The sequence below is a fragment of the Piliocolobus tephrosceles genome, chromosome 10, assembly GCF_002776525.5.
Source record: "Piliocolobus tephrosceles isolate RC106 chromosome 10, ASM277652v3, whole genome shotgun sequence".
Taxonomy (NCBI): Eukaryota; Metazoa; Chordata; class Mammalia; order Primates; family Cercopithecidae; genus Piliocolobus; species Piliocolobus tephrosceles.
Window position 1 is genome coordinate 86,377,189 of NC_045443.1, and position 11,881 is coordinate 86,389,069.

An 11,881-nucleotide genomic window follows, 5' to 3' on the forward strand; every position below is an offset into this window, starting at 1 on the left:
GAAGGAAGGAAGGAAGGAAGGAAGGAAGGAAGGAAGGAAGGAAGGAAGGAAGGAGAAAAAGAAGAAAAAGAAAGAACAAAAGAAAGAAAGAGCAAAGAGAAAAGGAAGGAAGCAAGGAAGGACGGGAGGGAGGGAGGGAAGGAAGCAGGGGAGCAGAAGGGAGGGGAGGAGAGAGAGAATAATAATAGTTATCTCAGTTTTCTCCTTGGTTAGTGAGAGTTCACATTGACATGTGTGTAACTTATCATGACAGCAACAGGCATTTTAGGCTCATTGAACTAGAACCCAGGCACTGCTCATATGTACAATAGCTTCATTCCTTTTTCATTTTTTTTCTCTCCCTCCTTTACTTACCCCAGCATCTATTGATGCTCTGGAAATATCTTTATTTTAAAGAGAGAGAAGATGAGTTTTGGTGTTGGGAGACAGTGTTCCACAAATATTTTCATGTTTTCTCATGGTCAGAGCCTTATGAACAAACAACACTGAACAAAGAACATTTGATTGAATATCGAACGTGTTAGTCCATTTGGGCTGCTATAAGAAAGTACCATAGACTGGGTAGCTTACAAACAATAGCAATTTATTTCTCACAGTTCTGTGGGCTGAGAAGTCCAAGATCAAGGCGCCAGCATATTCAGTGTCTGGTTAGGGCGTCTGCTTTCTGGTTCATAGATGGTGCCTTCTCACTGTGTCCTCACATGGTGGCAGGGTAAAAAAGCTCCTTCAGGCCCTTTTATAAAGACACAAATCCCATTCATGAAGCCTCCACCTTCATCCCCTAATCACCTCCCAAAGGCCCCACTTCCTAATACTGTCACTTCAGGATTAGGATTTTGGCACATGAATTTTGAGGATACACACATATTTGGACCATAGTATTAAACCTAAAGATAGAGACCTCAGGGTTTTTCTGTCCCTGAAACCATTTGTTTATAGTCTAGGGTGGTAAAATAAAAACCCTCCCCTCTTCTCCACAAAAATATATTTTTTTTCCATTCCAGAGTAAAGTATTTCTTTCTTCCTCTTTCCAGAACAAAACATGGATGGATGTCCCATAAACTTCCAAACTTTATAACTTCAGAGCTCTTCTTCTCCTGTAGAGCCAACACCACTGCACATGCAGTGACATCAAGCCCTCATTGTGTTGCTTTGTGAGAACATGGCATTCAAAACCTGGTCAGATATAAAGTTATATATATATTACACACCTCACACATGTGTGCATGCACACATACACACATAAATATATGTATATATACACCAACATATATACATATCATGGCAGGCTAACTTTTTAGCTTACAAATAGGGTACTGTCTCAGATCTTTCAGTTTGGACTTAGCATGTTGAGTGTACTTGCTTGGAGGAAAGAGGAATAGGTAGCGTGAACTAGTGTGGTTTTGTTTTCTATTCAGATACTTTGAGGTCAGAGGTCACATACCAAACTAAACTGCCCAAAGGAAGCATTGTGAGACATTGGGCACATGCATGGCAGTGTCTTCCAGGCTCAGGTAAGGCAATACATTTATCATTGAGCAGCAAAAGATGATATTCTCCTTATTTCTGTACAAAAGCCAGACCATTCTGGTTTCTCAAAACCGAACAACTACGGCACATTTGAATACCGCATGTTTGAAAAAGACATTTTTTTCCAGCCTTTTACAGAAAGACCAGTGTTGTATAAAGACTAGGGATCTTGCCTGCTGCCTGCAAATTTCTGGCAGCCCTGACTTCCCTGGTTTCTGACCTGCCACGTGTCCATGAATTCTCTCTCACTACTGAGTCCCTCTCGATGATTACTGCCTTTGAATTTTGGTTACCTTTGACTTTATTTCTCCTGGGGCTATGGATTCTTGAGTGTTCTCTCCTTGGCTTCAAGTACTGCATTCCACCACTACCTCCATTCCAGTGCTACACCCTACTTCCACCCCATGCAGAGTGCAGTGCCCTGGGCCTTGGCTTGTCTAGTAGGAGGCACTACGCAGAAATTACTAAGTGAGATTGTGTGTCTGGCTAGCAGTGCCTTGCTAGGTGACAAAGGCCAAGCCACTTACCTATCTGAGCTTCAGTTTTCTCATTTATTTAATCCAGCCTCAGGAACTGGATTAAACAATAAAGAGGCCATTGTTTTGCCTCAGATAAATGATGACGGGTTTGCCAAAACAAATGCAGCTACTGTTACTTCAATACACAACAAACCAAGCTGCATCATGAGCTATTAGACTCTCACTTACACTGGGAAAGAGGGACATTCCAGGAGAGTGAAGAAGAAAAATAATAGCAGAGAGAGGAGGTGAGTGCACCAAGAAAGAACATCAATGTTTCAAATCACATCTTGAGCTGTCCATTTTTTCTCAATAGTTTCCCTTAGGCCAATCACCAACTTGCCTTGAGAAGTGAATTGGCTCCACGGCAACAATAAAAATGATACCTGAGGAAAATTTTGCAAAGCTAAACCCAAGAGAAGCAGTGCCAAGCAAACACTAAATATTTGCAAAAGCGTTTTATTCTACCCGTGGTAATTTCCTGAGTATGTATTGCAAGATCGATGCCCTCTTACCTCTTCTAAATACCATCCTCACTGTGTTCCATTGTAGAAGGATCTTAAGTCATATAGACCCCAAAACTCTGTTCTACAGAATATCAACATCTACAAAAATAGGTTTGTATATAATTCCATGTGTGGGGAAAGGATTCTGTGATAAAAGATGCTGAAAAATGCTAAAGTTTTTGGGATTCACAATGCACCTTAGCCCACTAAAGAATCTGAAAAGACTTTCAGGGAAAAACTTGTATAACTTCTCTGGGTTCCTTATATGCTACCAGATCGCTAGAACTCTTCCATTTCACAGGAACATATATTTTGGGAGATTTTATTGCGGATGCTGTATTAATTTTCTAGGGTTGTTTTAACAAATTAGCAACAATTGGGTGGCTCAAAACAACAGATATTTATTCTGTCACAGTTCCGGAGGCCAGGAGTCTCAAACCAAAGTGTTGGCAAGCGCACACTCCTTCCACACACTAGGGAGGAATCCATTCCTTGCTTCTTCCAACTTCTGATGGCCCCAGGGGCTCCTTGGCTTGTGACTGCACCACTCAAACTTCTGCCTACATGGTCGCATTGCATCCTCCTCTTCTGTTTCTCTCCACTTATCAGAATACATGCAATTGCATCTAGAGTCCTCTCAGATAATCCAGGATAAGCTCCTTGTCTCCAGATCCATTTAAGGTCATATTTCCTCTTAACATGTAAGGTTATATTCACAGGTTTCAGGAGTTAGGGAGCAGACATATGTTTTTAGTGACCACCATTTAACACACTACACATGTTAACTGATAAACATCAAAATGATAACTTCAACTTGATTCAATTTAATTCTACTCAGCCATAATCTGATGAGCCCATAGTATGTCCCAAACACTGTCTTAGGCCACATCATAAAATGATTCAGAGCCTAATTATTACCCATAAGCAATTTACATCCCAGTGGAGGAAATGGACATGACAGTGGATTAATACCATGCAGAGTGACAGGTGCTTATAAGGTTATAATCAAAGCAGAACTGAGGAAGGGATTACTTCTTCCTAGGGAAATAGGGAGAGTTTTCCAGAGGAGGAGATTATTCCGTTGAGATTTGAAGAATGAGTAACAGTTTCCCAGGCAGAGGTACCAAGGGAATTTCAGGTGGAAGAAACACCATGGTCAAACATACAGATCATGGTGATAGAGGAAACTTGTGAAGATAAAATGAAAAAATGCATGCAAAGCTACTAGCACAGTACTTGGCACTCAGTAATGTTACCTGTTTCTCTTAAACTAAAGAGGGTAGAAGCAGGAGATGAGACTGAAGTCTTAGGCAGGCACCAGACTGTTCTAAACTTAGTTTCGTGTATTTGTGTCTTTGCGTGTATCATATGAACATGGAACAGGGCCATAGAGGGCAACTTAGAGAAGGTTCCATAAGAACGGGGTTTAGAAAATTACGTATGCAAATAGAAATAAAAACCAGTAAACTTCAGCCAATAGACAGTTATTTTGGAAGAAAAAGAAAAAGTCAATAGCTAGATGGTTAGTTGACTGAATTTATTCACTAAAGCAAACAAACACACACGCACAATAGTCTGCAGATACTTCCACAGTAATTGGGGAGCAGTTGCATCACTTACATGGGACTTAATTTTTTTGGTCATGCCTCAGTACATGCTCTCAAAAGCCACGTGGAACAGTGTTATACCCAGTGTTGAGGGCCTAGCACTCGAATGGCACTTTAGAATGCTTGTTTCTAGTAATAGTCTCCACTTTGATGAATGGCCTTATTTTAATGACATTGGCATGTTGGCCGGGATGGAACTGGAGCTGGGTCTGCCAACTTCTGTTGCCAGTGAGACATTTCTCACCTGGTAAGCATCATTTACAAGGGCCTGGAGTTCATGAAGCTAAATTTTGACACAAACAACTGAGTTTTCCCATGAGTCCTTGGGTGACCTTTTAGGTCTCAGCTCAAATTTCATTTCCTCAGAGATCTCCATTCCATCTAAAATAGCTCCACTCTGAGCCCAGTTTATCTTTACTACTGCACCCTGTGCTTTACCCAAACTACACCTATCACAGTCTGTAATATCCGGTTCATTCATGTTTCCATGTGTTTATTTTTAGTTTCTCATCTTCTACTAGAATGTAAATTCTGAGGCCAGTACCTCCTCTGTCTTGTTCAACTTTATAGTCCCTACACATAGAATAGGACCTGGCATACTTGTTGGTCAATAAATATTTCTCAAATAAATGAGTGAATGAAGAATGGAATCAGGGAATAATTAAACTGATAAAGGGGTCAGAATGGATGCCATAGGAAATAAAGGGTAATGCAATATTCCCTTTTAGTAATTGGATCAACCACTTCAGAATAAGTAACATAGCACACACACAAAAATTAGGTGTAAATGGTCCCTCATAGAATGAGCTCTCACTTGAACTTTTTGAAGGAGTTCCCATAATAACTTTACCTTTGACATTTAGCAATTGTCCATATTCTGTTTGTGAGAAATGTTTTGTACAGTGGAGAGCCAGACTAGATCTCTCAAGACCTGATCTTCATAATGCAAACAAACTTCTGGGAGTATTTTTCTAAAAAATAAAACAAAGAGTTCCTCTTACTTGCAAAAAAGTGATAGAGACTAAACAGTATTGCTTGACTCCCATAAATAAATGCAAATTATACTTACTGAAACTGAAAAAGAGTAAATTCTAAATTCATTATTTAACTAGGATAATAGGAAGCAGTGAGTATTTCAAAACATGTCCCAAGTTTCTGATGTACAGGAATTAGCCTCTAGGATCCTGACATTTTATGAGTGACTGTGTTAACCCAAGTGACAATTGAAGATCATGGAGCTGCACAGATAGAGAACAAAAATAATGGCACAGCTTCCCCTAGGGAAAGTAATTTATTCCAAGAACAATTCTAGAAGATTGTACTTAAAATATGCTGTGGCTATCCCAAACATGAGATGGTAGATAATTACAGCCAGTAAAGATTAAACAAAAATAAAGTAATACAAGATGGACTTCATTTCTACTTTTATGAGAGTTGCTTGTATCTCTCCTGATATTGTACCTATAAGCCTCTGAACCTGACCCTATCTTCTGGGATTATGCCTAAAGGCTGGGTCCTTGGCCAAGCAAGGCAGACTTGAGACAATTACACCAGGAGGTCAAGCTTCTTTCATAGGAACTTAGCAAGGTTTTTAACCACTTCTCATGAATAGTTTTAAGCAAAATTAAGGCACATAGGCTGTTGGATTCATTTATTTGAGCAAATCCACTCCACAAAATGTTAAGTAATATATTAGGTGTACAAACATTGGAGAGATCTGTACTACAGAACCTCAACATTCTGAACTTTACCCTCTTCTATCTAGTATGTTTCATGAACACATAAATGAAGAGACAGACAACATGTGTACCAATCTTGCAGACACCAGAAAACTAGAGTACCTTCTTAGGTATTAATCAGCATTCAAAAAGTTGGCAGAAGAGTCGAAACTGAACAATTCAATGCTTCAGTTTAAGGGAAAAGTTTAACTGCAGGTTAAATAGAACAGATCTGACTAAGCAACAGTTCTTGGGGAAAAAAGACAGTTTTAGTTACCTGCAAATTCCATATGAACTAGAAGCAACAGGGTTTGTAGAAAAAAATATGAATTCACAACCATCTAGGACTGTAATTTCAAAGCTAAAAAAGACCAAGCCTGGCTTAATTAATATTTTTGAGTGAACGAACAAAGGAACAATTTAATAAATAAGATAACTAAAAAATAATGTTAAGGTTTTACTAGGCAAAACTGGTCATTCAAAGAGTTGTATCAAATAATTCTTCACAATTGTGACTGTAAATATCCTATAGATTGCTTTATAAAGTAGTAAACTCCCCGAAGTTGGCCTTATAAAAGTAAATGGCACCCTACCTTACAAAGAAGCTTTGCGTTGCATGAAGAAAATGGGCCAGATGACTTTCAATGCTCTCTCCATCTTAGGAGTCACTTGAAAAACTTTTTACCGAGAGATGGTAAAGATGACATCCACAAAAGAAGGAACTTCTTTTTCCAGACCAGAAGGGAATCTGGTGAGCACTCTTCTTCACCCTAAGACAAAAAGAGAGAGAGAGAGAGAACATAGGAGTTAAGTTACAATGACCTAGATAAAAATCCCAGCTCTTCCACCGTAGAATTGCAAACTTTGAACGTGTTAGTTATCTCTCTAAGTCCAAGTCTTCTCGTCTATAAGTTGGGAATAATATTATTCACTAGACAAGATGGTGTCCTGGCAGAAGAAGATAAAGAATATAGCATCTAGCATTAACTAAATGTACAACAGCTAGTGTTCAACGTGAAATCTATGTGTTCAAGCATATGTCAAGGCTGAGTGAGTCCCTGGGGGCAGTTACTTGTCTCTTGTCCTGCCCTTCTGGAAAAAAAATGCATCAAATTGCATCGATTTTGTATGCTGTACATCCTACTATAGATATTTCTTTATTTCTCTCTAAGATTGGTTTAGCTTTTCTCTTTTGCCTCCTATAAAGGCCTTCATCTTGAAAACATAAACACACACAAAGAGACAAACAGAGAGAAAGAAACAGGCAGAGAGAGAGAGAGATTTTTTGAAACCCTGAAGTTAATTTTATTTTGGAAATAAATGTGCTAACCAAGCCAAGCCAGTCACAGATAAGCATTTCCCTCAATCGTTTACAATTAAAATTTCCTCAAAACTAAGATTCAGACTATATTTGCAAGGTTGTAAAGCTATGGTTTGTCTTGGGCACGCAGATTTTGCAATTCAGCAAGCTTCAGAGGAATACCTGAAAGTTAATAACACCTTGGATATACTTTTGCATTTCTTTTGCATGAGCATTACATTTTGAAAAACAAGAATCAGCATGTTTGCTAGACAAAAGACAAAATGTTTTAAAATACAGTTTCTGTCAAACATCTCACAAGCCCTTCTGAGATCATTTTCAGAGTGATGAACTCCTCTTAAAACAGAAATATAGTAAGTTGTCTCTAGAAGAGAAAAACTAAATTTCATGTACATTGACACAAACAGCCACAGAGGGGAAGATAAACAACATCACTATCACGCTAAGCAACTGCATGGATCAACACTCCATTCAACTCCCCTCTCATTACTCAGAGACTGCTTTTGCTGCAGAAAGTGCACACCATTCTGAAATTCCAGCTAAATGGAATCAAAAGTCATGGCAGAAAGAAAGCACAAGGAAATTGACATGTGTTGGCACTGTGCAAAGCACTGTGTTTTCTAATTTAATCCTCAGGACAAATCTGTGAGGTAAGTTGCATTGTCCTCATTGTAAAGATAAGTTATTTGAGGGCTGCTGAGGTTAAGTGAGTTTTTCAAACCAGGCAGATCTTTCAATATTTCTTTATCACTGTGGTGGATAAGCATAAGAAAATGTTCATCCTTAGATTCATTACTAATTTTTTTTCCTGCTGTTGAAATAATTATTTTACTTTGCATCAAACATCTTTGAGTCTATTGTCATGTATTTCTCATCCACATTTTCATTTTAAAATCAAGGCTAATGCAATTCCATTCCTAGATATTTACTCAAAGAATTGAAAACAGGTACTCAAATAGGTACATGTAACTCATGCTCACAGCGGCACAATTCACAATTGCCAAAAGGTAGAAACAGCCTTAATCTTCATCAACAGATGAATAGATAAACCGACTGTGGATATCTATTCTATTGTGTATGTATCTACAAAATAGAATAATATTCAACCATAAGGAGAAATGAAGTACTGATAACATGCTATGATGTAGCTGTATCTACAAAACATGTTGAACGAAAGAAGCGAAACACAAAACATTACGTATTGTATGATTCCATGTATGTGAAATACTGTATCCAGAATAGATAAATGTATAGAAACGGAACGCAGATTGACAGTGGTCAGGGCTGTGGAGGAGGGGGTAACAAGAAAAAATGCTTGATGGGTAATGGACTTTACTTCGGGGTGATGGAAATGTTTTGGAACTAGATAGAAGTAGGTGATGTTACACTGAATTGTCCACCTTAAAATGGTTGATTTTATGTTTTATAAATTTCATCTAAATGAAATTTAAATCAATTATAAATTGATCTTTAAAGTCAAGACTAATGACATTTCATCCAAGATTGCTGCTGAGGGCTCTCTTCTTTTCTTCTTTTCGAGATGGAGTCTTGCTCTGTCGCCCAGACTGGAATGCAGGAGTGATCTCGGCTCACTGCAACCTCCGCCTCCTGGGTTCAGGCGATTCTCCTGCCTCGGGGTCCCTAGAAGCTGAGATTCCAGGTGTGCGGCAGAGCGCGCGGCTAATTTTTGTATTTTTAGTAGAGATGGAATATCGCCATGTTGGCCAGCCTGGTATCGAACTCCTGACCACAAGTGATCCATCCGCCTCAGCCTCTCAGGGTGCTGAGATTACAGGAGTGAACCACCGCGCCCAGCAACTGAGGGCATTTTCTTTATTGAGGAAAGAAATAGTGATGATCAAATTTGTAATTTTCTTATATTAAATGCCTAGAACTCTACAGTCAACAGATGGCGCTCTAGTTCCAATTGTTAACGGAAGTTCTCTGCCCATTCCCAAGCAAAGGGTTGTTTTCATCAACGAAAAGAAATCAACACTTGTGCTTTAACTTTTTTACGTAGCTAAAAAAAAAAATAACGCGTCTTAATTCCTTTCAGAAATTACTTTCAACTCGATTATGACGTTAATATTAGACAGCGACTTTTAGAACAGAAGTCACACTTGAAAATATTACGTGGATCAAAACAGTAGTTAGAATTTTAAAAAGCAACAGTTTTACAAGCAGATTGACCTGGATTCTAATTTAAACCCTATCATTGCTCACTGTGCGTCCTTGAGCAATTTGCTGAATCTCTTTGAATCTCAGTTTCCTCTTCTGCAAAATTTTAACAATAATACCTACTTCTGAAGGTAGTTTTGACAATTAGAAATAATGTCACGTGCTTTGCAAAACATTTAGTATGTAATAACTACCCAGAAAGATATAGCTATTCTAAATAGTGACGGAGAACATACAAACATCCAAGTAGGATTTCTCTGCCTTAGATCATGTGTGTTTAAATGAGTTTGAAGCATCAGAGATCTAGTTGTAAATTCTGAGTCAGCTCAAAGTGTCACATGGCTATGCTTTCCCTAAACCAATCATTGAAATGATGTCATATTAATATAGTAGAAAGTTTGTAATACATTTTTAGGTAGCGAGAAAAAAACAGGTTAAAAATGGTAATACAGTGTCATCCCAATTTTGTTTAAAAACAGTATACATCTGGTAGGATATAAACCAAAATGTTAAGGTTAGTTATCTCTGGTTTATGAGACTATAGTTTATTTCTATATTTTTAATACTTTAATGCATTTTAAATATTTTCTATAATAAATATCATTTTTTTCATGACAAAAAGAAATGTCATGTAATAATATGAAGTCAAACATATATCAAATATTGATAGTGCAAAAATTTTCTTTTGTGAACCAACTGAATCCATAGAAGTACCACCCTCAGAGCTCAAACACAGTGCTTCAGGGCCCTACCTGCTGCTTAGAATTCCCCATAGGAGAAAAGAGAAAAAGAAAAACCAAGCCCAGCGATGCTTCTCTGTGCCAGTTTTTTAAGCCAGCATATATAGAAGTATCTAGAAGATATACAAATGATTAGGAAGCAGGAAGTTCAGTCAGCCACATTACTTGGGATCATATCAAACACATCCCTAAAAATTAAAACAAAAACACTGATTTCAGTATTTCTTATTAATCTTAGCTCATGAGACAAAGCCTTTGTATCAATTCATAATAAATTTAGGAGTATTTATGAAAAATTTTAAACACAATATATACTTTGACCAACAACCCCACTTCTTGGACTCTGACCTATAGAAAGACACATTTGTGCACCAAGTTTCATGGCCAAGAATTGTACAGGAAAACATTGTAAGAACAAAGATTTCCACTAAAGGGGAAATGATTTTAACATTATGAGACGTTTATACTATGAAATGCTATGCATCTGCTAAATAGAATGCTACAGACTTCTACATATGGACATGGAATCATCTCCTACACATATTAACTGTAAGAAAAATAAGCAAATTCAAGAACCATTTCCCAAAGAAAACCCTTTTATGTTTTAATAAATCTACATGTGTATATACATTTGTATATTTACATATGTAAATACATAGAAATATTGAAGAGGTCTAGAAAGATAAATACCTAATTATTAACAATAATTAAATGTCTAGGAAAAGTAGTTTTTAAAACTTTATATTTTATGAATTGTTTTAACTCCTTCATACACACACATTTCCATTTATAAACTTGAATTCAGTTGAACTCTTGGCAGGGATGGAAGACACCGTGTCCATCTAGCCACAGAGACATAACTGATAGCTCAGACTGGTAGGAGAATCAATTCATTCACTCATTCAACAAACATTTATTGAATATTTACAAGGTGCCAAGCCTATGCTAGAAACTGTAGGGGCAAAAATGAAAATAGTAAAACACAGTCTCTGTCTTCAGATTTTCCAGGAAGGTATACATAGTTCATCAAAAAACAATCTAGATTTTCACCTGTTCTTTACTCGCATGTTTTTTATAAAGTTAGTAGAAATAATGGTTTCTTAGTGTTGCAGAAAACGCAATAATGGATCAATAACAATGAATCAACAGTGGCTCGAGGAAACGTCTTTATGACTTACATTCTTAAGCTTTGAAGAATTGATTCCGCTCCCACCTCCTAACATACACCCTTCTTTTACCCCTAAGCTCACACTTGATGCCAAAGTCTCTTTATTGTGAGTTACACGGAGACGTGAGCAGTGATGCAAGCTATGTGGAGTCTAAATCCACTGTTAATCTCTGGGTAAACCAGTATGAATGCAGCAACAGGAAGGACCACAAGATGGCAGACTGGAGATGAGTCATGGAGCCTACAGCAGGCGGTGAGGTGCTACAGCCAATGGAATCCCGTAGCCCTGCCAGCTGAAGAGAGACTGGGAAGGGCTTTACAGTTCTGTTAAATGGAGGGATCAGAGCCAAGAACAATTTTGGCACCACTCTAGTGCTTGCTCACATTTCTTAAAGTTCTATTTGGTTGTTTTTACCATCTAAAAAAAAAAAAAAGTTCATCTCTTCTTCCCATCCCAGATATTCATACTCATCAAAGTCAATCATACCTTTCTATTTTAGTATGATTGAGTAGTAGAATTTTTAAATTGGACAAGGTCTCCCCAAATTTGTGGGTGAGGTGCTTCATACATAGGGAGGAAGCAGAAAGATAGACA

The 11,881-nt window shown here is 37.8% G+C and overlaps 1 long non-coding RNA gene across 1 annotated transcript; it reads right to left on the reverse strand.

Annotated features, from left to right (window-relative positions):
* Positions 1–4,076: 4,076 nt before the first annotated feature.
* On the reverse strand, positions 4,077–11,439 carry LOC111538201. Its single transcript, XR_002730256.1, has 3 exons — positions 11,297–11,439; positions 6,473–6,649; positions 4,077–5,132 (listed from the first exon to the last, which is right to left on the reverse strand). It is a non-coding gene; the product is annotated as an uncharacterized LOC111538201 (long non-coding RNA).
* Between the last annotated feature and the right edge of the window lie 442 nt (positions 11,440–11,881).